This window comes from Pleurodeles waltl, chromosome 4_1 (assembly GCF_031143425.1).
Source record: "Pleurodeles waltl isolate 20211129_DDA chromosome 4_1, aPleWal1.hap1.20221129, whole genome shotgun sequence".
Taxonomy (NCBI): Eukaryota; Metazoa; Chordata; class Amphibia; order Caudata; family Salamandridae; genus Pleurodeles; species Pleurodeles waltl.
Window position 1 is genome coordinate 7,770,364 of NC_090442.1, and position 27,806 is coordinate 7,798,169.

General features: G+C 50.2%; 1 long non-coding RNA gene across 2 annotated transcripts; it reads left to right on the top strand.

Annotated features, from left to right (window-relative positions):
* Nucleotides 1-1,672: 1,672 nt before the first annotated feature.
* Nucleotides 1,673-27,806, top strand: LOC138287231 (uncharacterized). 2 transcript variants are annotated; one of them, XR_011202175.1, is made up of 4 exons: nt 1,673-1,888; nt 24,016-24,076; nt 25,055-25,108; nt 25,832-27,806. It is a non-coding gene; the product is annotated as an uncharacterized lncRNA (long non-coding RNA). The 2 variants fall into 2 exon arrangements; XR_011202174.1 differs by having other exon boundaries at nt 1,673-1,858; nt 25,832-27,805.

Sequence of the window (27,806 nt, forward strand, 5' to 3'; positions counted from 1 at the left end):
ATGGAAGGGGTGGCACAAGGAGAGGTAAAGAAACTCCACCCTGAGAGGCAGATGGAGTGGGTGGTACAAGGAAAGGTGGAGAAGCTCCACCCTGAGAGACAGAGGTAGGGGGTAGTACAAGAGAGGCACAGGAGGTGCACCCTGAGAGGCATATGGAGTGGGTGGTACAAGGAGAGGTGCAGAAGCTCCACCCTGAGAGGTAGAAGGAGGGGGGTGACACTGACGACTGTGTCACTGCATCAGAAGTCCACAGTGATGGAGAGGAGAGATGTGGTCGTGGAGCTCCTCACGTGTATTCTCTTCCTCTAGTGCTCTTTTTTCCTCATTTCTTTATTCTTCTCTTTCCTGCCTCTGTTTTTACTCCCCCCCCCACCATACCCAAAGGCCTGAGTTATTCATTTGTCACCCAAAGGGTAAGAAGCTAATTAGTGCTTCATTTGAGCTGGTGGTTGCAGGCGGGGCTCGTCAGCACTCATTTTTGGGGACCGGCACTTATATTTCTTCATCAAACTTTGACCCATAACGAGAGAGTGAAAAACACACGAAGAAGAAGGAGGAAGACAAAGACGGAAAAAAGTGACAAAAGCAGAAGGCAGGAGCCTACAAGAGAGAGATGAAGGGGCAGAGAGTGTCTGGTGGTGGATTAAAGAGCCACGAGGTGGAATCAAGACTACGCAGCCTTCGTATTCAGCACCTGACATTCAGTAGCGCCGGCGGTGGGCTTCTGAGCACACCTCTGGGCCCGGCACGTGTTCTTTTACAAATTAAGCACTGGATGTTGTGTACAGCGCAGGACAGCAGGACACTGAAGACACAGAGAGTGACCCATCCCCGGACACCTGGACATTACTTCTAGGAGGAGGGCAGGAAGGAGGGGGATTATTAGGACAGGAGTGACGCGCCCCCGCTCCAGTGGTAGTAATATAGGACTCTGTGGTACCCGCGGCTCCTGCCTCCGCGCGGTCCTTGTTACCAGGGCCCGACTGAGACCCAAGAGCAGCCCTGGCAACAATGTTCAAACTAGCCCCACTCCATTCACCTCCTCGTGCAGTCTCTATCCATCCATCCTTCTGTCCATCCATCCATCCTTCCATGTATCCATCCACCCATCCTTCCATCCATCTGTCCAACCATCCACCCATCCTTCCATCCATCGGTCCATCTGTCCATCCATCCATCGGTCTATCTGTCCATCCATCCACCCATCCTTCCATCCATCCATCATTCCATCTATCAGTCAATCCATCCATCAGTCTGTCCATCCATCCATGTATCCATCCATCCCCTTCCCCTGATCTCTTTCTCTCTAACCTTCTCTCATCCCGCTTTTTCTCTCTCTACCATCTCTCACTTCCCTTCTCTCCTCCCTCTCTTCCCCTCTCCCGACTTTCTCAGTCCCTTCTTCCACTGTCTCTGTCCCCTTCTCTCCTCCCTCTCAACCTCCTCCCCCCCCCCCCCCCATTCCGGGGCTGAAAGATGCAAAATGGATCCGGACATTTCTTTAATTTCCCTTATTCTGAGTGATTAACACGTGCCCCATGTGTAGCGCCTAGTGTCTGGTGTGTGGTATTAAAGCGCCTCCTATCCGAGAGACAGTCCTGCATCCGGCGCGTATGGGCAGGTCTAGGGGAGCAGCGTCTCTCTTCGGGGCCTGTGCATAGCGCCTCGAGGCACTTTACGGGGTGTAACTAAATCTGGGCTCTTCTGTTCTTAAAAAGAATCCTTCACTGAGAGATCCTGTGAGAAGTCAGTGCAGCACCAGATGCAGAGGAGGCGAAGCCTGTCCAGGGGGTGCAGAGGAAGTGAGGCCTGTCCAGATGGGTGCACAGGACAGGCTTGTCCAAGGGGTGCAGAAGAGGTGAGGCCTGTCCAGTGGGGTGCAGAGGAGGTAAGGCCTGTCCAGGGGGTGTAGAGGAGGTGAGGCATGTCCAGGGGGTCCAGGCGAGGTGAGCCCTGTCCAGGGGGTGCAGAGGAGGTGAGGCTTGTCCAGGGGGTGCAGAGGAGCTGAGGCCTGTCCAGGGGGGTGCAGGGGAGGTGAGGCCTGTCCAGGGGGTGCAGGGGAGGTGAGGCTTGTCCAGGGGGGTGCAGGGGAGGTGAGGCCTGTCCAGGGGGTGCAGGGGAGGTGAGGCCTGTCCAGGTGTCCAGGCGAGGTGAGCCCTGTTCAGGGGGTGCAGAGAAGGTGAGGCTTGTCCAGGGGGGTGCAGATGGGCTGAGGCCTGTCCAGGGGGAGTGCAGGGGAGGTGAGCCCTGTCCAGCGAGTGCAGGGGAGGTGAGGCTTGTCCAGGGGGTGCAGAGAAGCTGAGGCCTGTCCAGAAGGGGTCCAGGGGAGGTGAGGCCTGTCCAGGGGGTGCAGAGGAGGTGAGGCCTGTACGGGCGTGCAGAGGAGGTGAGGCCTGTCTATAGGGGTGCAGAGGAGGTGAGGCTTGTCCAGGGGGGTGCAGGGGAGGTGAGGCCTGTCCAGGGGGTGCAGGGGAGGTGAGGCCTGTCCAGGGGGTGCAGAGGAGGTGAGGCTTGTCCAGGGGGGTGCAGGGGAGGTGAGGCCTGTCCAGGGGGTGCAGGGGAGGTGAGGCCTGTCCAGGTGTCCAGGCGAGGTGAGCCCTGTTCAGGGGGTGCAGAGAAGGTGAGGCTTGTCCAGGGGGGTGCAGATGGGCTGAGGCCTGTCCAGGGGGAGTGCAGGGGAGGTGAGCCCTGTCCAGCGAGTGCAGGGGAGGTGAGGCTTGTCCAGGGGGTGCAGAGGAGCTGAGGCCTGTCCAGAAGGGGTCCAGGGGAGGTGAGGCCTGTCCAGGGGGTGCAGAGGAGGTGAGGCCTGTCCAGGGGGTCAGGGGAGGTGAGGCCTGTCCGGGGGTGCAGAGGCGATGAGGCCTGTACGGGCGTGCAGAGGAGGTGAGGCCTGCCTATGGGGGTGCAGAGGTGGTCAGGCCTGCACAGGGGTGCAGAGGAGGTGAGGCCTGTCCCGGGGTGCGGAGGAGGTGAGGTCTGTCCATGGGTGTGCCGCGGAGGTGAGGCCTGTCCAGTGAGTGTACAGGCAGTGAGGCCTGTCCAGCGGGGTGCAGAGGAATTAAGGCTTATCCAGGTGGGTGCAGAGGAAGCGAGGCCTGTCTAGAGGGGTCCAGAGGAGGTGAGGCCTGTCCAGAGGAGGTAGGACCTGTCCAGGGGGTGCAGAGGAGATGAGGCCTGTCTAGGGGAGTGCAGGGGAGGTGAGGCATGTCCAGGGGTGCAGTTGAGGTGAGGGCAGACAAGGGGGTTCAGAGGAGGTGAGGTCTGTCCAGGGGCTGTACAGGAGGTGAGGCCTGTCCAGGGGGGTGCAGAGGAGGTGAGGCCTGTTCAGGGGAGTGCAGGGGAGGTGAGGCCTGTCCAGGGGAGTGCAGAGGAGGTGAGGCCTGTCCTGAGGGGTCCAGAGGAGGTGAGGCCTATCCAGAGGATGTGGGGCCTGTCCAGGGGGTGCAAAGGAGATGAGGCCTGTCCATGGGGGTGCAGGGAATGTGAGGTCAGTCCAGGGGGTGCAGAGGAGGTGAGGGCTGTCCGGGGGAGGGGGGGGCACAAGAGGTGAGGCCTGTCCGGGAGGGGGGTCTCCGAGGTAGTAAGGTCTGTCCAGGGGGTGTAGAGACAGTGAGGCCTGTCTGGGGGTGCAGAGGAGGAGTGGCCTTTCTGGGGGGGGGGAGGGGGCGTACAGACAGGCCTGTCCAGAGAAGTGCAGAGGAGGTGAGGCCTGTCCTGTCAAGGGGGCACAGAGAAGGTGAGGCCTGTCCTGTCCGGGAGTGCAGAGAAGGTGAGGCCTGTCCTGTCCGGGAGTGCAGAGGAGGTGAGGCCTGTCTACTGGGGGGTGCGGCAGAGATGAGGCCTGTCTAGAGGGGGAGCAGAGGAGGTGAGGCCTATGCAGGAGTGGTGCAGAGGTGGTGAGGCCTGTCAAGGAGATGGGAGTTCAGAGGAGGTGAGGCTTGTCCATGGGGGTGCAGAGGAGGTGAGGCCTGTCCAGGTACTGGGGCTGAAAGATGCAAAATGGATCCGGACATTTCTGTCATTTACATATTCTGAGTGATTAGTACGTGTCTGGTTGTAGCGTCTAGATTAGATGGGTGGTATTAAAGCGCCTCGAGCCACAGTCCTGCATCTGGCACCTCTGGGCAGGTCCAGGCGAGCAGTGTCTTTCTTCCGGGCCTGTGAATAACTGTGAGAAAGTAGCCTCTTTCTAGCCTTGTTACCCCCACTTTAGGCCTGTTTGTGAGTGTATGTCAGGGTGTTTTCACTGTCTCACTGGGATCCTGCTAGCCAGGGCCCAGTGCTCATAGTGAAAACCCTATGTTTTCAGTATGTTTGTTATGTGTCACTGGGACCCTGCTAGTCAGGACCCCAGTGCTCATAAGTTTGTGGCCTATATGTATGTGTTCCCTGTGTGGTGCCTAACTGTCTCACTGAGGCTCTGCTAACCAGAACCTCAGTGGTTATGCTCTCTCTGTACAAATTGTCACTAACAGGCTAGTGACCAATTTTACCAATTCACATTGGCATACTGGAACACCCTTATAATTCCCTAGTATATGGTACTGAGGTACCCAGGGTATTGGGGTTCCAGGAGATCCCTATGGGCTGCAGCATTTCTTTTGCCACCCATAGGGAGCTCTGACAATTCTTACACAGGCCTGCCACTGCAGCCTGAGTGAAATAACGTCCACGTTATTTCACAGCCATTTTACACTGCACTTAAGTAACTTATAAGTCACCTATATGTCTAACCTTTACCTGGTAAAGGTTAGGTGCAAAGTTACTTAGTGTGAGGGCACCCTGGCACTAGCCAAGGTGCCCCCACATTGTTCAGAGCCAATTCCCTGAACTTTGTGAGTGCGGGGACACCATTACACGCGTGCACTACATATAGGTCACTACCTATATGTAGCTTCACAATGGTAACTCCGAATATGGCCATGTAAAATGTCTATGATCATGGAATTGCCCCCTCTATGCCATCCTGGCATAGTTGGCACAATCCCATGATCCCAGTGGTCTGTAGCACAGACCCTGGTACTGCCAAACTGCCCTTCCTGGGGTTTCACTGCAGCTGCTGCCAACCCCTCAGACAGGCATCTGCCCTCCTGGGGTCCAGCCAGGCCTGGCCCAGGATGGCAGAACAAAGAACTTCCTCTGAGAGAGGGTGTGACACCCTCTCCCTTTGGAAAATGGTGTGAAGGCAGGGGAGGAGTAGCCTCCCCCAGCCTCTGGAAATGCTTTGTTGGGCACAGATGTGCCCAATTCTGCATAAGCCAGTCTACACCGGTTCAGGGGACCCCTTAGCCCTGCTCTGGCGCGAAACTGGACAAAGGAAAGGGGAGTGACCACTCCCCTGACCTGCACCTCCCCTGGGAGGTGTCCAGAGCTCCTCCAGTGTGCTCCAGACCTCTGCCATCTTGGAAACAGAGGTGCTGCTGGCACACTGGACTGCTCTGAGTGGCCAGTGCCACCAGGTGACGTCAGAGACTCCTTCTGATAGGCTCCTTCAGGTGTTAGTAGCCTATCCTCTCTCCTAGGTAGCCAACCCCTCTTTTCTGGCTATTTAGGGTCTCTGTCTCTGGGGAAACTTTAGATAACGAATGCAAGAGCTCATCCGAGTTCCTCTGCATCTCTCTCTTCACCTTCTGCCAAGGAATCGACTGCTGACCGCGCTGGAAGCCTGCAAACCTGCAACATAGTAGCAAAGACGACTACTGCAACTCTGTAACGCTGATCCTGCCGCCTTCTCGACTGTTTTCCTGCTTGTGCATGCTGTGGGGGTAGTCTGCCTCCTCTCTGCACCAGAAGCTCCGAAGAAATCTCCCGTGGGTCGACGGAATCTTCCCCCTGCAACCGCAGGCACCAAAAAGCTGCATTACCGGTCCCTTGGGTCTCCTCTCAGCACGACGAGCGAGGTCCCTCGAATCCAGCAACTCTGTCCAAGTGACCCCCACAGTCCAGTGACTCTTCAGTCCAAGTTTGGTGGAGGTAAGTCCTTGCCTCACCTCGCTGGGCTGCATTGCTTGGAACCGCGACTTTTGCAGCTACTCCGTCCCCTGTGCACTTCCGGTGGAAATCCTTTGTGCACAGCCAAGCCTGGGTCCACGGCACTCTAACCTGCATTGCACGACTTTCTAAGTTGGTCTCCGGCGACGTGGGACTCCTTTGTGTGACTTCGGGTGAGCACTGTTTTACACATCCTCGTAGTGCTTATTTCTGGCACTTCTCCGGGTGCTACCTGCTGCTGAGAGGGCTCCTTGTCTTGCTCGACGTCCCCTCTCTCTCCTGGTCCAATTTGCGACCTCCTGGTCCCTCCAGGGCCACAGCAGCGTCCAAAAACGCTAACCGCACGATTTGCAGCTAGCAAGGCTTGTTGGCGTTCTTTCGGCGGGAAAACACTTCTGCACAACTCTCCACGGCGAGAGGGATGCGTCCACCAAAGGGGAAGTCTCTAGCCCTTTTCGTTCCTGCAGAAACCTCAGCTTCTTCTGTCCAGTAGAAGCTTCTTTGCACCCGCAGCTGGCATTTCCTTGGCATTTGCCCATCTCCGACTTGCTTGTGAATTTTGGACTTGGTCCCCTTGTTCCACAGGTACCCTAGATTGGAAATCCACAGTTGTTGCATTGTTGGTTTGTGTCTTTCCTGCATTATTCCTCTAACACGACTTCTTTGTCCTTAGGGGAACTTTAGTGCACTTTGCACTCACTTTTCAGGGTCTTGGGGAGGGTTATTTTTCTAACTCTCACTATTTTCTAATAGTCCCAGCGACCCTCTACAAGGTCACATAGGTTTGGGGTCCATTCGTGGTTCGCATTCCACTTTTGGAGTATATGGTTTGTGTTGCCCCTATCCCTATGTTTCCCCATTGCATCCTATTGTAACTATACATTGTTTGCACTGTTTTCTAAGACTATACTGCATATTTTTGCTATTCTGTATATATATCTGGTGTATATTTCCTATCCTCTCACTGAGGGTACACTCTAAGATACTTTGGCATATTGTCATAAAAATAAAGTACCTTTATTTTTTAGTATAACTCTGTATTGTGTTTTCTTATGATATTGTGCATATGACACTAAGTGGTACTGTAGTAGCTTCACACGTCTCCTAGTTCAGCCTAAGCTGCTCTGCTAAGCTACCATTATCTATCAGCCTAAGCTGCTAGACACCCTATACACTAATAAGGGATAAATGGGCCTGGTGCAAGGTGCAAGTACCCCTTGGTACTCACTACAAGCCAGTCCAGCCTCCTACAATAACACCTCTGGAGTTAGAGGCGCAGTATGCGGTGTAATTACCTCCTTGTTATGAGGGTCCTGCACTGACCCCTGACCTCCTTTGGTGCTATGAGGGTCCTGCATTGGCCTTGACCTGCTTTGATGCTATGTGGGTCCCGCATTGACCACTGACCTGCTTTGATGCTCTTTGATGCTGTGAGGGTCCTGCATTGGTCCTTGACCTGCTTTGATGTTGTGAGGGCCCTGCATTGACCCTGACCTCCCCCTAACACTGCTGACCTTCATCTTAGTTCCTTGACCCAATGGTGGTCAGATCCATGTGTCAATGCAGAGAGTGTCAACTGTTTTTCGGCCCCTCCCCTTTGTGCCCTTTATTTTTTGGGGTCACCCTCGCTTCCTCCTCTTTACTTGGACTGATCTGTGACCCCCAGTGGGGCCCCGTGATTGAGGGAGGAGACATCCCTGACGCCACATGTGCTCCTGGCCCTCGGACTTGCACCAGCTGTCAGCTGTTGGTCGTTGCCCGGCCCCTGTGTATCTCAGGAGCTCCGGCTCTTGGGTGACCTCCGCCCCAGCCCCTTCTGACCTCCCAGCCAGAGTTAAGTGAAAGGGATGTGTGCTCGTGCTTCACTACAGAAGATGTGGCATGTTCATGGGGGCTGTAAGTAGCACCAGCAGTTGTGTCCAGGTGCACTGCACCTGCTGCTCAAGTAAGTATTACCAGTACTTGTGTCCTGGTGCACTGCACCTACTGCTCATGTAAGTAGCACAAGTACTTGTGTTCTGGTGCATTGCACCTACTACTCATGTAAACCTTTCCAGTACCTTCGGGTCCAGGTTCTGCTCTTGGAGACCAGAAGACCCCACTTGTCCCTTCAAGTTATTCCCCATTTCACAAAGCGCTTTCTGTGGCTACAGCACTGAGAAGTGACAATCCAGCGCTATCAATCAATCAATCAATCAGGGATTTGTAGAGCGCAGCTACTCACCCGTGAGGGTCTCAATGCACTGGGGGAGGTGCGGGGGTGCTGAGGATCAGTCAAAGGGCCTGGTCTTGAGGTCCTTCCTGAACTGTGACAGGGTTGGGGACTGCCTGAGGTGAATGGGGAGGGTGTTCCAGGTCTTGGTGGCGATGTGGGAGAAGGATCTTCCTCTGGCTGTGGTTTTCCGGATGCGGTGGATGTTGGCAAGGGCCTGTTCAGCGGAGCGGAGTTGTCTTTCGGGAGTGTAGAAGGAGAGTCTGTGGTTGAGGTAGGCTGGTCCGGCATCATGTAGTGCCTTGTACGTTTGGGACAAGAGCTTGAAGGTGATTCTCCTGTCGATAGGCAGACAGTGTAGGTCTCTCAGAAGGGCGGAGGTGTGGCTGTGTCATGGGGCATTCTTGATGAGATGTGTGGAGGCATTCTGGATGCGCTGTAGTCTTTTCTGGGTCTTGGCGGTGGTTCCGGCGTAGAGTGCATTGGCGTAGTCGAGGAGGCCCTGCCGAGGACCTGGGTCACTGTCTTTCTGGCTTCAGTAGGGATCCACTTGTAGATTTTTCTAAGCATGCGCAGGGTGTGGAAGCAGCCAGATAAGACGGCACTCACCTGTCGGTCCATTGAGAGCGATGACTCTAAGATGATGCTGAGGTTGCGGGCGTGGTCGGTGGGGGCATTTCCGAGGGAGGTGGGCCACCAGGAATCATTCCAGGTGGACGTTGTTGAGTCGAGGATGAGGACTTCTGTTTTGTCCAAGTTCAGTTTGAGGCAACTATCTTTCATCCAGGCGGCGACTGTTTCCATTCCTTTGTGGAAATTGTTCTTGGCGGTGGTCGAGTTGTTGGTGAGGGAGACTATCAATTGGGTGTTGTCCGCATAGGAGATGATGTTGAGTGCGTGGCTTCTGACAATGGAGGCCAGTGGGGTCATGTAGAGGTTGAGAGGGTGGGACTCTGTGAGGATACTTGGGGGATGCCGCAGCTGATTTTGATGGCTTCGGAGAGAAAGGGGGGAGTTGGTCCTTCAGTGTTCTGCCAGTGAGGAACGAGGAGAACCATTGCAGTGCTGAGTCTTGGATGCCGGCTTCGTGGAGACAGATGCGTAGTGTGTCGTGTGAGACTGTATCGCAGCCAGAAGAAAGGTCCAGGAGGATGAGGGCGACGGTCTCGCCTCGGTCCAGGACGGTGCGGATGTCGTCAGTGGCGGCGAGGAGGGTGGTCTCGGTGCTATGGTTGCCTCTGAATCCTGAGTGAGAGGGGTCCAGGATAATATTGGCTTCCAGGAAGGCGGTGAGTTGTTTGTTGACTGCCTTCTTGATGACTTTGGCCGGAAAGGGGAGCAGGGAGATGGGCCGGTAGTTCTTGAGGTCTGTCGGGTCAGCGCTGGGTTTCTTCAGTAGAGGGTTGATCTCTGCGTGTTTCAGACTCTGTGGTGGTTTAGAAGGAGTGGTTGATGGTATGCCGGATTTGGGTGCGATGATGTCACTGGCTTTGTTGAAAATGTGGTGAGGGCTGGAGTCGGTGGGTGCTCCTGAGTGGATGGTTGCTATTATGTTGCTGGTCTCATTGTCGGTGTAGGGGGTTGGGGGGGCGTGATGACGCTTTGGTAATTTCTGCGGGGAAGTTGGGTAGTGTGGTGGCGACCAATGGGTTTGTTGAAGGTGAAGTGAATGCAGCAGTGGTCGGTCAATTGGAGTTCGGTGGTGTGACTGACGTAGACGTGGTTGCTGGGGGAGAAGATGGGGTCGAGTGTGTGACCGGCCGAGTGAGTGGCTGTGGTGACAAGTTGCTTGAGTACGGGGTTGGTAAAAGTTGAGGTCCCCCAGTAGGATCTAGTCCTCAGATGTGAGAGCGTGGGTGATGGCTAGGTAAGCGATAGTGTCGCAGGATAGTGGGCGGGGGGCCGGCGCCCTGTAGATGAGGGTGCCCTGCAGAGTGGTGTTAGGATTGGTTTTAATCTGGAAGTGGAGGAGCTCCATGTTGGTTGTGGAGTCTTTGGTGCTGGTGGAGAGGCGTAGGGACTCTTTGTGGACGATGGCAATGCCTCCCCCGGGCGGTTTGTGCGGTCTTTGAGGATGATCTTCTAGCTGTCTGGGATGGCGATTTCTGAAGCCCAGGAGGGGTTGAGCCATGTTTCTGTGAGGAAGGCGACGTCCGGGGATGTGGTGTCAATGAGGTTCCAGAGTTCGATGGCGTGTCTGTGGATGGAGCGAGTGTTGATCAAGATCTGAGGCTGTGATCTGCTTTGTGGGTCCTCAGGGGTGGGCCTGAGTGACGGAGGCTGGTGAATTTGCGGTGGGGACAGGTGAAGGGTCCCTTGGTGTTACTTGGAGATGCCTGCTTACAGTTGTTGCCGTGTCCTGGGTGGAGTGCGATTAGTGCTGCTGGCATGTAGCAGGGGTGGGTGAGAGGTCTAGGGGTCCTGGCGCTGGTCATGGTTGGGACACGGACGGGCAGGGATAGGTTTCCCTTACGCGCGCCAGTGGGGCGCCTGCTGGGCGTGACTGCCATTAAGTAGGGAGGGGGGAGGAGAGGACAGCTGGGAGGCAGGAGCGGGAAACGGCATGAAAAAAAGGGGGCGGGCCGCGGGGGCAGCAGCGGCGGGGGGAGTGAGCGAGAGAAGAAAGAGAGAGATGTGAGAATGAGAGGAGTGAGGAGGAAAGCGCAGAAAATGAAAGGCACAGAAACAGCACACTAAAAGAAAAAGGAGTAGAAAAGGGAAAGAGGCAAAGAAAGAGGAAAGTGCTGAAAGCGTAAGGCACACTTAGAGAAAAAGGAGGGGAAAAGAGAAAATAGGGCAGCCCAGCAGAATAGCAGAACTCTCCCACTAGGCACCAGGGATGAGGCGCAGACAGAAGCCTGCGGGTGGAGGAGGGCCTTGAACTTCTGACCGAGGTCAGAGTTCAAGACAGGACAGGGTTCCACTTACGGAGGCATAGCAGTTCACTGACCGCTAAGTGACGTCCACTACCTTTAACGCTGTTTGCTATCTCAGAACAGCGCTTGCACGGGGTGAATTGTTGTCCTTTGAGGTTCTCCTGGCCAGTATCTAGGTGCCTCTCTGAGCCCCTCTTAGCTTTCAGAGGTGGGGGAGCCCCCGAAAACTCAGGCCTGAAGCCTGGCTCTGGCTCAGCTCAAGGCGCTGTGGAAACCTCAAGTTCGCAAGAGGCTTCTGCCTGACACCCTCCCTCTCCACATGCTGTGGCCAGGCTCGAGTCTCGGCGCTAGCTGACTATCCCGTGATTCTGAGTAAATCACTTCATTTCCCGGTGACTGTAAAAATGAACCTGACCTTGTGTAAACTGGTGCTTATGGGAAGCGCTTCAAAACCTTCTGTGTGAGCAGGCGCTACACAAAACTGGAAAAAGATGTACAACTAAGTAAAACAAAGCCTCAAGTTAAAAAAGGGATCACAAATAGATATCTATTCACTTTTACACCACCTTCACTCTAAAAATGGAGCTTTTGTTGAGTTCCAGAAAATCTGGCATTTGCATATATAAAGTACTTTTGAATATGTGAGTTCACAATATCAATTGTATTACAGGGATGTGGAATTCCTATCACCCGACGGGACATCTTGTTTGGGGTCAAGGGCAACAAGTTTTTATGTTTGTTTTGTCCTTGGGACAAGTAGGCCCAACCCCCTGCAGCACAAACCCTTTGGCTGTCTGTTTACAGAGCGTGGAACTCTCTGCAGTTGAGGTAATGTGTTTCCTAAAGATAATGCTGTTCGAACTTGTATTTATGGTTCATTATTTGAAAGTCTTCATTATTAGAGTGAGTGCTGTAACTAAATGTTTTAAGGTCACACTTCACTACTGACGTTGGTTCCAGTACAAAAAAAAATACGTGTACATACATGTTTGAAAAGTTTAGGCTAAGAAGCTAAGTATAATGCTCCCAGAATGCTCTCTGATTATATGCAAATGAAGTGTCATTTAGTAAAATGTGTTGATGCATGCTAGTATTTCCCAAAAATATTTCTAATGGAAAATCAGAGTAACCATTTTCAACACGATTATAGGAAGCATGAAAATAAACAAACACTGACAAAGCCAACTGATCTGACATATTTTTATAAGTCTTTTAGTTTCATCAATGCGTGTCTTGTTTTGACATGGCTTTTGTAACACTTTATTGTTGTGGGAGCTACCAGGCCCTCAACATTGTAACAAACACTGGCAAAACCCCCCCAAAATGTTTTTGAACTCTAAAAGCACACGTTGCCACCAGCGGCATAACAAAGGCCCGCAGCCGCCCTCCAGGGGGCCCCTTCAGCACAGCACCTGTCCTGAGTGAGTCTGGAGAGGGGGCTCCTCCATGTTCTTTGCAAAGGGGCACCCTCCAGTTTCGTTACGTCACTGATTGCCACTGTAGTTCCTGACACTGAACAAAACTACTTTGTGTGGCAATATGCTCCTTGTGGAAGAGCAGAATGCGATCACTCACAGTAAAGCCAGCCGAAAGAGAGAGAAATAGAAGTTTAATAAAAACAAAATGTCTTTGTTCACACCAGACCTAATTAGGGACCAAGACCCACATGTAGGTAGCTTTTTGCATGTCGCAAACAGCGACTTTCGCTTTTTGCGACATGCGAAAAGCACATTGCGATGCACAAACCCAGTTTTGCGATTCAGTAACCTGGTTACCGAATCACAAAATGGGTTTGCGACTCGCAATTAGTAAGGGGTGTTCCCTTCCTAATTGCGACTCGCAGTGCAATGTAGGATTGTTTTGTGACCGCGAACGCGGGCGCAAACCAATCGCAGTTTGCACCCATTTCAAATGGGTGCTAACACTTTCGCAAAAGGGAAGGGATCCCCATGGGACCCCTTCCCCATTGTGAATGTCACTGTAAACATTTTTTCAGAGCAGGCAGTGGTCCTGCGGACCACTGCCTGCTCTGAAAAAATGAAACGAAAACGTTTCATTTTTGTTATGCGTCTTGTTTTCCTTTAAGGAAAACGGGCTGCATTACAAAAAATAACTGCTTTCTTTTTTCATGATTATTCATGAGGTGGGCATTTGCGAAGCCCTTGCGAATCACAGATGGTGTCAAGGACACCATCCTACATTCGGATTTGCGACTCGCAATTTGCAGGTCACAAATCTGAACCTACCTACATGTGGACCCAAATTTTTAAAGAAAGTCACAAAAGTGCACCCAGGGTATATGTCGTACCCCTGTAAAATATTTGTGAACTGTATTTTAGCATGGGTAAATACGATGTGTAGATTTGCTCATGTGAAAATCTATTGAGCATTTGCAAGTTCATTTTCCCTCCAGCCACTTTCTTCCCAACTCTGGAAGAAGTTATAATTCTGCTATTGTCCGGAGTAAATGTCCAACCTTTCTTATTATGGGAAAATATTCGAGAGAAGCTGGTAAAAATCTTTAAAACATGCAGGTTAGTAGGCTTGCAGACTCAAAGGCATTCCAGCCCTGGAACTATTGCTTACTGCTTCCTCCAGCCCCAGTATGCAGATCTGCAGAAAGGTGGCAAAATAATGAAATTGCTACAGTAGGAATTGAAACTTCAAGTATTCAAGCCCTACTATGGTAGTAGCCCTGGCATAATCAGAGAGGCTATTAATTGCTGCCATAATTTGTCGCCACACTAAATGGCACCAAAGGGACAAGTAGATCTTTTTACAGGACAAGTAGATTTGAGAAGCAACCTGTCCCCTGGACAAGTAGATATTTTAATAAATTCCACACCACTGAAATTGTATTAAAATCTGTTATACTTAATTTAACGACTGTAATGTTGCTTTATAATAATCTGGGCCACGCACATGGTTCACATGATAACTGTCTTGCCTCTTAGTTCACTAAAGAGACTATTTTGTGTTCATATTCTGCTTCTTTGTTGTGTGCTTTCCATGGCAAGTATTGTCAGGGCTCGGCTCGTACACGGGCTCTAAGAGCCGAGCCAGTCCGCAGCCTGAACTCTGTGATACTTACGAGCAACGAAGCCGCAGCACACGAGGAATACACAGCATGAAGAAACTGTAGGCAAGCGCTGCCAGTAAAAAAGAAATGCTCGTAGGGAAGCAAATGAAGTCCGATGTGAGAAATGTGAGCAGGAGCTTTCTCGCGAGGTGGACGCCTCATTATTAATATCACGCTTCACCTTTGGCCCTAGTTCCCCTCTCTGTATGGAACAGCACTAGGCGCTATAGCCTGCCGACCCCTCAAAGAATGTGTTGAGGACTCCGGGGCGTTCGGAATCAGTATCCGGGCATTACTTGGGGGTGAAGTCACGATGGGCTCCCTCAACCATGAACAAGGGGGATAACCCGACAGACAGGAAGTTTGGATTTGAAGAAAGATGTGGGTTGTTGGTTTGGTCACAGATACCGGGAGGATAAAATAGTATTCCGAAAAAAGCCCTAATTGTTCATAAACCAAAAGTGCTTTACAATTGTTTCCTGAGAATAAGAGTTTGTTTTGTTTTTTTAGTACAGGATGGTTGTTTGGGAGATTGTGAGAAGGTAGCCTCTTTCTAGCCTTGTTACCCCCACTTTTGGCCTGTTTGTGAGTGTATGTCAGGGTGTTTGTCACTGTTTTCACTGTCTCACTGGGATCCTGATAGCCAGGCCTCAGTGCTCATAGTGAAAACACCATGTTTTCAGTATGGTTGTTATGTGTCACTGGGATCCTGCTAGTCAGGACCCCAGTGCTCATAGGTTTGTGGCCTATATGTATGTGTCACTGGGACCCTGTCACACAGGGCCCCAGTGCTCATAGGTGTGCATGTATATGTTCCCTGTGTGGTGCCTAACTGTCTCACTGAGGCTCTGCTAACCAGAACCTCAGTGGTTATGCTCTCTCATTACTTTCAAATTGTCACTAACAGGCTAGTGACCATTTTTACCAATTTACATTGGCTTACTGGAACACCCTTATAATTCCCTAGTATATGGTACTGAGGTACCCAGGGTATTGGGGTTCCAGGAGATCCCTATGGGCTGCAGCATTTCTTTTGCCACCCATAGGGAGCTCTGACAATTCTTACACAGGCCTGCCACTGCAGCCTGAGTGAAATAACGTCCACGTTATTTCACAGCCATTTTACACTGCACTTAAGTAACTTATAAGTCACCTATATGTCTAACCTTTACCTGGTAAAGGTTAGGTGCAAAGTTACTTAGTGTGAGGGCACCCTGGCACTAGCCAAGGTGCCCCCACATTGTTCAGAGCCAATTCACTGAACTTTGTGAGTGCGGGGACACCATTACACGCGTGCACTACATATAGGTCACTACCTATATGTAGCTTCACCATGGTAACTCCGAATATGGCCATGTAACATGTCTATGATCATGGAATTGCCCCCTCTATGCCATCCTTGCATTGTTGGTACAATTCCATGATCCCAGTGGTCTGTAGCACAGACCCTGGTACTGCCAGACTGCCCTTCCTGGGGTTTCACTGCAGCTGCTGCTGCTGCCAACCCCTCAGACAGGCAGCTGCCCTCCTGGGGTCCAGCCAGGCCTGGCCCAGGATGGCAGAACAAAGAACTTCCTCTGAGAGAGGGTGTGACACCCTCTCCCTTTGGAAAATGGTGTGAAGGCAGGGGAGGAGTAGCCTCCCCCAGCCTCTGGAAATGCTTTGTTGGGCACAGATGTGCCCAATTCTGCATAAGCCAGTCTACACCGGTTCAGGGACCCCTTAGCCCCTGCTCTGGCGCGAAACTGGACAAAGGAAAGGGGAGTGACCACTCCCCTGACCTGCACCTCCCCTGGGAGGTGTCCAGAGCTCCTCCAGTGTGCTCCAGACCTCTGCCATCTTGGAAACAGAGGTGCTGCTGGCACACTGGACTGCTCTGAGTGGCCAGTGCCACCAGGTGACGTCAGAGACTCCTTGTGATAGGCTCCTTCAGGTGTTAGTAGCCTTTCCTCTCTCCTAGGTAGCCAAACCCTCTTTTCTGGCTATTTAGGGTCTCTGTCTCTGGGGAAACTTCAGATAACGAATGCATGAGCTCAGCCGAGTTCCTCTGCATCTCCCTCTTCACCTTCTGATAAGGAATCGACCGCTGACCGCGCTGGAAGCCTGCAAACCTGCAACATAGTAGCAAAGATGACTACTGCAACTCTGTAACGCTGATCCTGCCGCCTTCTCGACTGTTTTCCTGCTTGTGCATGCTGTGGGGGTAGTCTGCCTCCTCTCTGCACCAGAAGCTCCGAAGAAATCTCCCGTGGGTCGACGGAATCTTCCCCCTGCAACCGCAGGCACCAAAAAGCTGCATTTCCGGTCCCTTGGGTCTCCTCTCAGCACGACGAGCGAGGTCCCTCGAATCCAGCGACACCGTCCAAGTGACCCCCACAGTCCAGTGACTCTTCAGCCCAAGTTTGGTGGAGGTAAGTCCTTGCCTCACCTCGCTGGGCTGCATTGCTGGGAACCGCGACTTTGCAAGCTACTCCGGCCCCTGTGCACTTCCGGCGGAAATCCTTCGTGCACAGCCAAGCCTGGGTCCACGGCACTCTAACCTGCATTGCACGACTTTCTAAGTTGGTCTCCGGCGACGTGGGACTCCTTTGTGCAACTTCGGCGAGCACCGTTTCACGCATCCTCGTAGTGCCTGTTTCTGGCACTTCTCCGGGTGCTACCTGCTTCAGTGAGGGCTCCTTGTCTTGCTCGACGTCCCCTCTCTCTGCAGGTCCAATTTGCGACCTCCTGGTCCCTCCTGGGCCCCAGCAGCGTCCAAAAACGCCAAACGCTTGATTTGCGTGTAGCAAGGCTTGTTGGCGTCCATCTGGCGGGAAAACACTTCTGCACGACTCTCCAAGGCGTGGGGGATCCATTCTCCAAAGGGGAAGTCTCTAGCCCTTGTCGTTCCTGCAGTATTCACAGTTCTTCAGCCTAGTAAGAGCTTCTTTGCACCAACCGCTGGCATTTCTTGGGCATCTGCCCATCTCCGAGCTGCTTGTGACTTTTGGACTTGGTCCCCTTGTTCCACAGGTACCTTCAGACAGGAATCCATCGTTGTTGCATTGCTGATTTGTGTTTTCCTTGCATTCTCCCTCTAACACGACTATTTTGTCCTTAGGGGAACTTTGGTGCACTTTGCACTCACTTTTCAGGGTCTTGGGGAGGGTTATTTTGCTAACTCTCACTATTTTCTAATAGTCCCAGCGACCCTCTACAAGGTCACATAGGTTTGGGGTCCATTCGTGGTTCGCATTCCACTTCTGGAGTATATGGTTTGTGTTGCCCCTATCCCTATGTTTCCCCATTGCATCCTGTTGTGACTATACATGGTTTGCACTGTTTTCTAAGACTATACTGCATATTTTTGCTATTGTGTATATATATCTTGTGTATATTTCCTATCCTCTCACTGAGGGTACACTCTAAGATACTTTGGCATATTGTCATAAAAATAAAGTACCTTTATTTTTAGTATAACTGTGTATTGTGTTTTCTTATGATATTGTGCATATGACACTAAGTGGTACTGTAGTAGCTTCACACGTCTCCTAGTTCAGCCTAAGCTGCTCTGCTAAGCTACCATTATCTATCAGCCTAAGCTGCTAGACACCCTATACACTAATAAGGGATAACTGGGCCTGGTGCAAGGTGCAAGTACCCCTTGGTACTCACTACAAGCCAGTCCAGCCTCCTACATTGGTTGTGCAGTGGTGGGATAAGTGCTTGAGACTACTTACCACTCTTGTCATTGTACTTTTCATAAGAGAAAAATATACAAAACAAGGTCAGTGTATATACACATAGCCAAAAAGTTTTGCATTTCCTCTTTTCACTCTTTTCTAAGTGCTGAAAAGTACTTCTAAACTTTCAAAAAGTTCTTAAAAGTTTAAAAAGTTTTTTCTGTCTTTCCAAAAAGTTCTGAAAACTTTTTTTTCTCTTTTTCTATCACTTTAACTCTCTCAAAAAAATGTCTGGCACAGGAAAAAATGTTGAACTGTCCAAACTTGCATATGATCACCTTAGATGGAAAGGAGCAAGGAGTCTCTGCATAGAGAGAGGTTTGAGTGTAGGGAAGAATCCTTCTTTAGAACTGTTAATTCATATGCTTAGAGTACAGGATAAGGCCATAAGTGCCCAATCTGTAGAAAAAGTAGCTAATGGTTCTCAATCTGATCCAGGGACTCCCCCAGGAAAAGGTTCAGGAAAGAAACTTCTCAGCCTGCCCATTACTAGACAGTCTAGCATAGTTGGTACAGAGGTTGAATCACACCATACTAATGGTGTGCTCTCACATTATACTGGTAGCCAAGCTGTTAGGGTGCCCTCTGTAAGGGACAGGTCTCCTTCTGTTCATTCCCATCATACCTCTGTATCTAGAAATGTCCCTCCCACCCACCCTAATGACAGATTGTTAGAAAGGGAGCTCAATAGATTGAGAGTGGAACAAACCAGACTGAAGCTCAAGAAGCAACAGCTGGATTTGGATAGACAGTCTTTAGAATTAGAGAAGGAAAGACAGAAGTTGGGTTTAGATACCCATGGTGGCAGCAGCAGTATTCCCCATAGTCATCCTGCAAAAGAGCATGATTCCAGGAATCTGCACAAGATAGTTCCCCCTTATAAGGAGGGGGATGACATTAACAAGTGGTTTGCTGCACTTGAGAGGGCCTGTGTTGTACAGGATGTCCCTCAAAGGCAGTGGGCTGCTATCCTATGGCTATCATTTAGTGGAAAAGGTAGGGATAGGCTCCTTACTGTGAAAGAAAATGATGCCAATAATTTTACAGTTCTTAAGAATGCACTCCTGGATGGTTATGGCTTAACCACTGAACAGTACAGGATAAAGTTCAGAGAGACCAAAAAGGAGTCTTCACAAGACTGGGTTGATTTCATTGACCATTCAGTGGAGGCCTTGGAGGGGTGGTTACATGGCAGTAAAGTTACTGATTATGAAAGCCTGTATAACACAATCCTGAGAGAGCATATACTTAATAATTGTGTGTCTGATTTGTTGCACCAGTACCTGGTAGACTCTGATCTGACCTCTCCCCAAGAATTGGGAAAGAAGGCAGACAAATGGGTCAGAACAAGGGTGAACAGAAAAGTTCATACAGGGGGTGACAAAGATGGCAATAAAAAGAAAGATGGTGAAAAATCTCAAGATAAGCATGGGGATAAGGGTAAAACCAAAGATCCCACTTCAAATCTTAAACACTCTTCAGAGGGTGGGGATAAAACAAATTCTTCCTCTTCTTCCCAACCTGCACACATTAAAAAGCCTTGGTGCTTTGTGTGTAAAAACAGAGGCCATAGGCCAGGGGATAAGTCCTGTCCAGGTAAACCCCCTGAGCCTACCACCACTAATACATCAAGCTCTAGTGCCCCTAGCAGTAGTGGTACTAGTGGTGGGACTGCTGGCAACAGTCAAGCAAAGGGTGTAGTTGGGTTCACTTATGGGTCCATAGTGGAAACTGATGTAATCAGTCCCAAGACAGTTTCTGTCACACCTAGTGGCATTGGCCTTGCCACACTGGCTGCTTGTCCCCTTACAATGGATAAGTACAGGCAGACAGTTTCAATAAATGGTGTTGAGGCCTTGGCCTACAGGGACACAGGTGCCAGTTTCACTTTGGTGACTGAAAACCTAGTGCCTCCTGAACAACACATCATTGGACAACAATATAAGATTATTGATGTCCATAACTCCACTAAGTTTCTTCCCTTAGCTATAATTCAGTTTAGTTGGGGTGGAGTTACTGGCCCTAAGCAGGTGGTGGTATCACCTAGCTTACCTGTAGACTGTCTCTTAGGTAATGACCTAGAGGCCTCAGGTTGGGCTGATGTAGAGTTTTATGCCCATGCAGCCATGCTGGGCATCCCTGAGGAATTGTTCCCTCTCATTTCAAGTGAAATGAAAAAGCAAAGGAGAGAAGGCCTGAAAACTCAGGATCCCTCTCCATCAACAGGTAAAAAGGGTATCACAGTATCCCCTAACCACCCTACCATTCAGGATACTATTCCTGTGGTGGGAGAAACCTCTCCTGGGGTGGCACCTGTTCCAAGGGAATCATCAGCTGGCAAAGCTAGACTCCCTGAGGTGGAAGTACCTCTCTGTGGGATAACTAACATTGGTGAGAAAAACAGCACCATTTTAGTTAACATGGAGCATCCCTCCAACCCTCCCAGAGAAACTTTAGTGCAGAAACCCTGCACTACCTCACAACACTTAGGACAGCATCCCTGCCCTAGTGTGGAGCTCATAGGACAGCATCCCTGCCCTGCTCCAACTCAAGAGAAACAGCATCCCTGTTCTCTCTTCCAGCCAGATGGACAAAGTTTTTGCCCAGCTATGGCTTTTCTGAGACAGCATCCCTGTCTGGCATTTCCATCACTACAAATAGGTTCAGTGGACAATTCCCACTGCTCTAAACTAAAACTTACTGATAGAAACTCTGAAAATACATCTTCACATTGTTGCTTAGCTAAAAAACTTCAAACAGGGTGGTTTACATCCCCACAGGGAAGTAACCATATAGTGGATGATAAAGGGAGTAACCAGTCTATTGCAGAGCTACTCTCTACTTATCACCACTTAGACAATAAAGTCTCAACTGGCCAAGGTTAGCCTTATTGTCCTTCGTTTGGGGGGGGGTTGTGTGAGAAGGTAGCCTCTTTCTAGCCTTGTTACCCCCACTTTTGGCCTGTTTGTGAGTGTATGTCAGGGTGTTTGTCACTGTTTTCACTGTCTCACTGGGATCCTGATAGCCAGGCCTCAGTGCTCATAGTGAAAACACCATGTTTTCAGTATGGTTGTTATGTGTCACTGGGATCCTGCTAGTCAGGACCCCAGTGCTCATAGGTTTGTGGCCTATATGTATGTGTCACTGGGACCCTGTCACACAGGGCCCCAGTGCTCATAGGTGTGCATGTATATGTTCCCTGTGTGGTGCCTAACTGTCTCACTGAGGCTCTGCTAACCAGAACCTCAGTGGTTATGCTCTCTCATTACTTTCAAATTGTCACTAACAGGCTAGTGACCATTTTTACCAATTTACATTGGCTTACTGGAACACCCTTATAATTCCCTAGTATATGGTACTGAGGTACCCAGGGTATTGGGGTTCCAGGAGATCCCTATGGGCTGCAGCATTTCTTTTGCCACCCATAGGGAGCTCTGACAATTCTTACACAGGCCTGCCACTGCAGCCTGAGTGAAATAACGTCCACGTTATTTCACAGCCATTTTACACTGCACTTAAGTAACTTATAAGTCACCTATATGTCTAACCTTTACCTGGTAAAGGTTAGGTGCAAAGTTACTTAGTGTGAGGGCACCCTGGCACTAGCCAAGGTGCCCCCACATTGTTCAGAGCCAATTCACTGAACTTTGTGAGTGCGGGGACACCATTACACGCGTGCACTACATATAGGTCACTACCTATATGTAGCTTCACCATGGTAACTCCGAATATGGCCATGTAACATGTCTATGATCATGGAATTGCCCCCTCTATGCCATCCTTGCATTGTTGGTACAATTCCATGATCCCAGTGGTCTGTAGCACAGACCCTGGTACTGCCAGACTGCCCTTCCTGGGGTTTCACTGCAGCTGCTGCTGCTGCCAACCCCTCAGACAGGCAGCTGCCCTCCTGGGGTCCAGCCAGGCCTGGCCCAGGATGGCAGAACAAAGAACTTCCTCTGAGAGAGGGTGTGACACCCTCTCCCTTTGGAAAATGGTGTGAAGGCAGGGGAGGAGTAGCCTCCCCCAGCCTCTGGAAATGCTTTGTTGGGCACAGATGTGCCCAATTCTGCATAAGCCAGTCTACACCGGTTCAGGGACCCCTTAGCCCCTGCTCTGGCGCGAAACTGGACAAAGGAAAGGGGAGTGACCACTCCCCTGACCTGCACCTCCCCTGGGAGGTGTCCAGAGCTCCTCCAGTGTGCTCCAGACCTCTGCCATCTTGGAAACAGAGGTGCTGCTGGCACACTGGACTGCTCTGAGTGGCCAGTGCCACCAGGTGACGTCAGAGACTCCTTGTGATAGGCTCCTTCAGGTGTTAGTAGCCTTTCCTCTCTCCTAGGTAGCCAAACCCTCTTTTCTGGCTATTTAGGGTCTCTGTCTCTGGGGAAACTTCAGATAACGAATGCATGAGCTCAGCCGAGTTCCTCTGCATCTCCCTCTTCACCTTCTGATAAGGAATCGACCGCTGACCGCGCTGGAAGCCTGCAAACCTGCAACATAGTAGCAAAGATGACTACTGCAACTCTGTAACGCTGATCCTGCCGCCTTCTCGACTGTTTTCCTGCTTGTGCATGCTGTGGGGGTAGTCTGCCTCCTCTCTGCACCAGAAGCTCCGAAGAAATCTCCCGTGGGTCGACGGAATCTTCCCCCTGCAACCGCAGGCACCAAAAAGCTGCATTTCCGGTCCCTTGGGTCTCCTCTCAGCACGACGAGCGAGGTCCCTCGAATCCAGCGACACCGTCCAAGTGACCCCCACAGTCCAGTGACTCTTCAGCCCAAGTTTGGTGGAGGTAAGTCCTTGCCTCACCTCGCTGGGCTGCATTGCTGGGAACCGCGACTTTGCAAGCTACTCCGGCCCCTGTGCACTTCCGGCGGAAATCCTTCGTGCACAGCCAAGCCTGGGTCCACGGCACTCTAACCTGCATTGCACGACTTTCTAAGTTGGTCTCCGGCGACGTGGGACTCCTTTGTGCAACTTCGGCGAGCACCGTTTCACGCATCCTCGTAGTGCCTGTTTCTGGCACTTCTCCGGGTGCTACCTGCTTCAGTGAGGGCTCCTTGTCTTGCTCGACGTCCCCTCTCTCTGCAGGTCCAATTTGCGACCTCCTGGTCCCTCCTGGGCCCCAGCAGCGTCCAAAAACGCCAAACGCTTGATTTGCGTGTAGCAAGGCTTGTTGGCGTCCATCTGGCGGGAAAACACTTCTGCACGACTCTCCAAGGCGTGGGGGATCCATTCTCCAAAGGGGAAGTCTCTAGCCCTTGTCGTTCCTGCAGTATTCACAGTTCTTCAGCCTAGTAAGAGCTTCTTTGCACCAACCGCTGGCATTTCTTGGGCATCTGCCCATCTCCGAGCTGCTTGTGACTTTTGGACTTGGTCCCCTTGTTCCACAGGTACCTTCAGACAGGAATCCATCGTTGTTGCATTGCTGATTTGTGTTTTCCTTGCATTCTCCCTCTAACACGACTATTTTGTCCTTAGGGGAACTTTGGTGCACTTTGCACTCACTTTTCAGGGTCTTGGGGAGGGTTATTTTGCTAACTCTCACTATTTTCTAATAGTCCCAGCGACCCTCTACAAGGTCACATAGGTTTGGGGTCCATTCGTGGTTCGCATTCCACTTCTGGAGTATATGGTTTGTGTTGCCCCTATCCCTATGTTTCCCCATTGCATCCTGTTGTGACTATACATGGTTTGCACTGTTTTCTAAGACTATACTGCATATTTTTGCTATTGTGTATATATATCTTGTGTATATTTCCTATCCTCTCACTGAGGGTACACTCTAAGATACTTTGGCATATTGTCATAAAAATAAAGTACCTTTATTTTTAGTATAACTGTGTATTGTGTTTTCTTATGATATTGTGCATATGACACTAAGTGGTACTGTAGTAGCTTCACACGTCTCCTAGTTCAGCCTAAGCTGCTCTGCTAAGCTACCATTATCTATCAGCCTAAGCTGCTAGACACCCTATACACTAATAAGGGATAACTGGGCCTGGTGCAAGGTGCAAGTACCCCTTGGTACTCACTACAAGCCAGTCCAGCCTCCTACAGAGATGTGCTGTTGTGTGATTCATGTTTGCAGCAAATAATCTATAGGTTGCAGCTTCTCTTTCCTTGTTTTCAAGGTGTTCTGGGATGGACCAAGCACTGGGACTGCTACCTTAGGAGGAACATAAAAAATGTCAGGTAAAGATTTCCTAAAACCTCAGTCTCCATAACCCCTACTTCTTCTCTGGACTTCCTCTCTCTTTTTTTATATCTCTTCAGCTTTAGGAATTTGACTCCCCCTCCAGACTATTCTATAGCTATAGAGCATGTGAGAATAAAAAATGGAAATAAAATAAAACAAATATGTGACTTATATGTAGTCCTCTTCCTTATTTATTGTTATGGTACCTGCTTTGAGAATGTTCCCCTCCACAAGTTAGTATACTCCAGGGTCAGGGTAACTATCTCCAGTTTCACAATCTCTGTGATGTTTTCTCCTTTCTGCCTCTCACTTTAGGGCAGTTACGAATACTAAGGTTTCTCTGGCAAAGCGCGTTGCCATGTAGGGTTTGTAGCAGTGTCCTGCCTCCCCGAGTCCCACTGATGTGGCTGACAGCCTGCTTACCCTGGCACCACCAGATGCAGCCACACTCCTCACGGAATGTGAATTTGGTGGGCTCCTGGTGCAGGTCTGGTCCCCTCCTGGGTATGTCCCTGTGTCACCCAGCAGTTCCTTGAGTCTGGACGCGCTGGGCCTTCAGCACTTGTCACTGTGTCGCCCAGCAGTTCCTTGGGTCTGGACGCGCTGGGCCTTCAGCACTTGTCCCTGTGTCGCCCAGCAGTTCCTTGAGTCTGGACGCGCTGGGCCTTCAGCACTTGTCCCTGTGTCGCCCAGCAGTTCCTTGAGTATCCCCGCATTTGTCTCCTCTTCTACAGCACGTGACACTCTCCTCCCTCGGACTGTTCCTCATTCGTGCTTCATGGAACTGACTTCCGCCTAGTCATGTCCTCCCATCCAGCCCTTTTCTGTCTGCCACTTCAGGGGTTGTGCTGAGTCTCTGTGGTGGGAGTGGGAGCTTGTCTTTTTTTCTCTTTCCTCTGTTTCTTTGGTATGTGCTTTTCTTTTCTTCTCCCTTGTGTACTTCCTTTTGTGTTGTGATTTTTCTCCTTTTTCAGGTGTTGCAGTAATCGGGTGCTGTTGGAGGAGCGTGAAGAGTTCTGGGCCCCCAAGTAAGTCCTTATCTTCTCTCAGTTTGAAATGGTGAATTCCACCAAGCGAACTGGACACAGCCTCAGTCTGCGGCGGCATTTAAAGCAGTGTTGTCCAACCTTTTTATCGCCGCGGACCGGTAAATGTTTGATCATTTTTCCGTGGCCCGCTTGTCCCATTGTGTGACAAGCGGGCCACGGAAAAATTATCAAACATTTACCGCCCGCCACAGTGGGGCGGCCCGGTGCGATTGATCCTCGGACCGGCACCGGTCCGCGGCCCGGGGGTTGGGGAACACTGATTTAAAGCACTGAGTACAAGGCCGATAAAATGTCTCTTCAGGAATCACTGAAATTAGAAATCGATGAATCCTCTAAGTGGGCAGGAGAGTAAACAATAGCTGATAATTCATTAAAGGTGTTCAAATGTCTTATTGTGATATCAGCCATTGTCACGGAGAGTAAATTGTTGATGTTGGATGGTTCTGAGAATCCGTGTTGCAATGTATGTGTAACTTGCATTTCGTTCTTCAGTATTCACTCATTTTTGTGCACACAACCTCGGGTTTCACTGGTTCCAAGCTCCCTGTATGCACAGTGTCCGAGAGCTGTGTCACCCCTGTCAGAAATGCAACTCAAGCTGGTTTCCTTCCTCATTTCTGTAAATGCTTTGTTTCTGCAAAAAAGCTGTCATAAACATTATTTCTTGGTGTCAATTTACTATCTCTAACTCTATTTCTACAGGTCACTGAAACACTAACCGAAAAAGAAACTTTGTTTGGTGAAACAAGATGAAAAGGATTATTTTGAAGAAAGTAAAATATTCTACATTCTAGAGCTGTAAAAAGAAACCCTTCGCACCAGGAATGGTGAGGAACGTGGAGCGGAAGAAACTGCAGAATGTCGAAGTGATTCCTCACATTTCTTCTGTTCATTATACGTTGTCGAGCACCTAAAGTAAAACGATCAGAAGCAATTACTGAATTTACTGTTTCAAGGTTTGTAAGAACGAAGAACATTGGCGACAATTGATATCAAAGCCGCGCACTTGAGAGCAAACTAATCAGTGCTGTAGATTCTGCTTGGTCGTTTATGAGCAGTGCCTTGAAGACCTGAGCACCTTCTCAAGAAAACAGCATCTGCCCACATAATGTGACAGAACTGTCAAGACGACCAATCGTCCCAGTTTAAAAGAACAATCTTTCATCTGCATCTCCTGTAATTCAGGAGGAAATAAAACATTGTTTAAAAGAAAGCAATTATGAAAACTCTTTTCTTGTTCTCACTGCAATAAAAATCGCTGGATTATCGTTTTTAATCTAGAAAGATTTTCTCCACCAGCTCTCTTTTTTGTGTTGATCGAGTTGTTTCAAAGACCGCCAAAGTCGATCATGTACCTGGCTTTAGCCACAGAACAAGAAAAGCTTGTACTGGGATAGGAAGCTTTAAAAGGACCCAGTGTCACGCTATTGATAATTCATAAACTCAATGTGGCATGTCCTAATCCCCGTTCATTACTTGTATGAACACATTTATCTAACATTTAAGCGCTAAACCCCAAAGCGCTTATCAGTGCTTTTAAAACTCCTAAATCAAATGTGATAAACTAGAGTCACAAAATGAGTATAATTCTTCTTGAGAGAACTCCACCGGGCATAACTTGGAGAAAACGACTCCATGAGGGACATCTTAATAAATACAAGGGGCTCCACAGTGAGAGTTTATACAGACTCTGGAATCAGATTCAGTCTTAAGATGGCATGTATCCAGCAACCAACCCACCTTGGAGATGCATACATCTTGAGGAAGAGCAATGAATGTGAGAACAGCTTTAGTTATCAATCCCGCCTCACTAAACACGAGAGAACTCACACTGGACAAAAACCTCATCAGTTCTCTGAGTGTCAAAAAAGCTTCAGTCATAAGGGCAGTCTCACTCGACAGAAGAGAATCCACACTGTACAAAAACCTATTCAGTGCTCTGAATACCAGAAAACCTTCAGTCAGAAAATAACTCTCATTCAACATGAGAGAACTCACACTGGGCAAAAACCTTATCAGTGCTCTGAATGCTGGAAAAGCTTCAGTCAGAAATCCTGTCTAGCTCAACATGAGAGAACTCACACTGGACTAAAACCATATCAGTGCTCTGAATGCCGGAAAAGCTTTAGTCTGAAAATAACTCTAACTAAACATGAGAGAACTCACACTGGAGAAAGACGGTATGAGTGCTCTGAATGCTGGAAAACCTTCAGTTGGAAATCTGGTCTGTCTCAGCATGAGCGAACTCACACAGGACAAAAACTGTATCAGTGCAGATGCAGGGGGGTGACTCCTTCACTCCAAACTCCAAGGGCGATTCCTTCTCTTTCCTGTGCAGGCTGAAGACTGTCTGTCCTCAGAGGATGCTCAATCAGGGAAATGTTGCAGAAGCTGGTAGGAGCTGGAGGAACAATGTGGCAGGCGAAGTCTTCATCTTTGTTGCAGATTGTCAGGTCCTGGGCAGTCCAGATGCAGTTTCTTTGGTCAGAAGCTGAAGTAAGGGACGCGGAAGAATCCTGCTGGAATCTTGCAAGCTGAATATGAGGAACCATCCAAAAGAGAGACCCTAAATAGCCCTGAAAGGGTGATTGGTCACCTAGCTGGGTGACCAACTATCAGGAGGGGGCTCTGACGTCACCTGGCTATCCTGGCCACTCAGATGCTCCCAGTGTTCCCT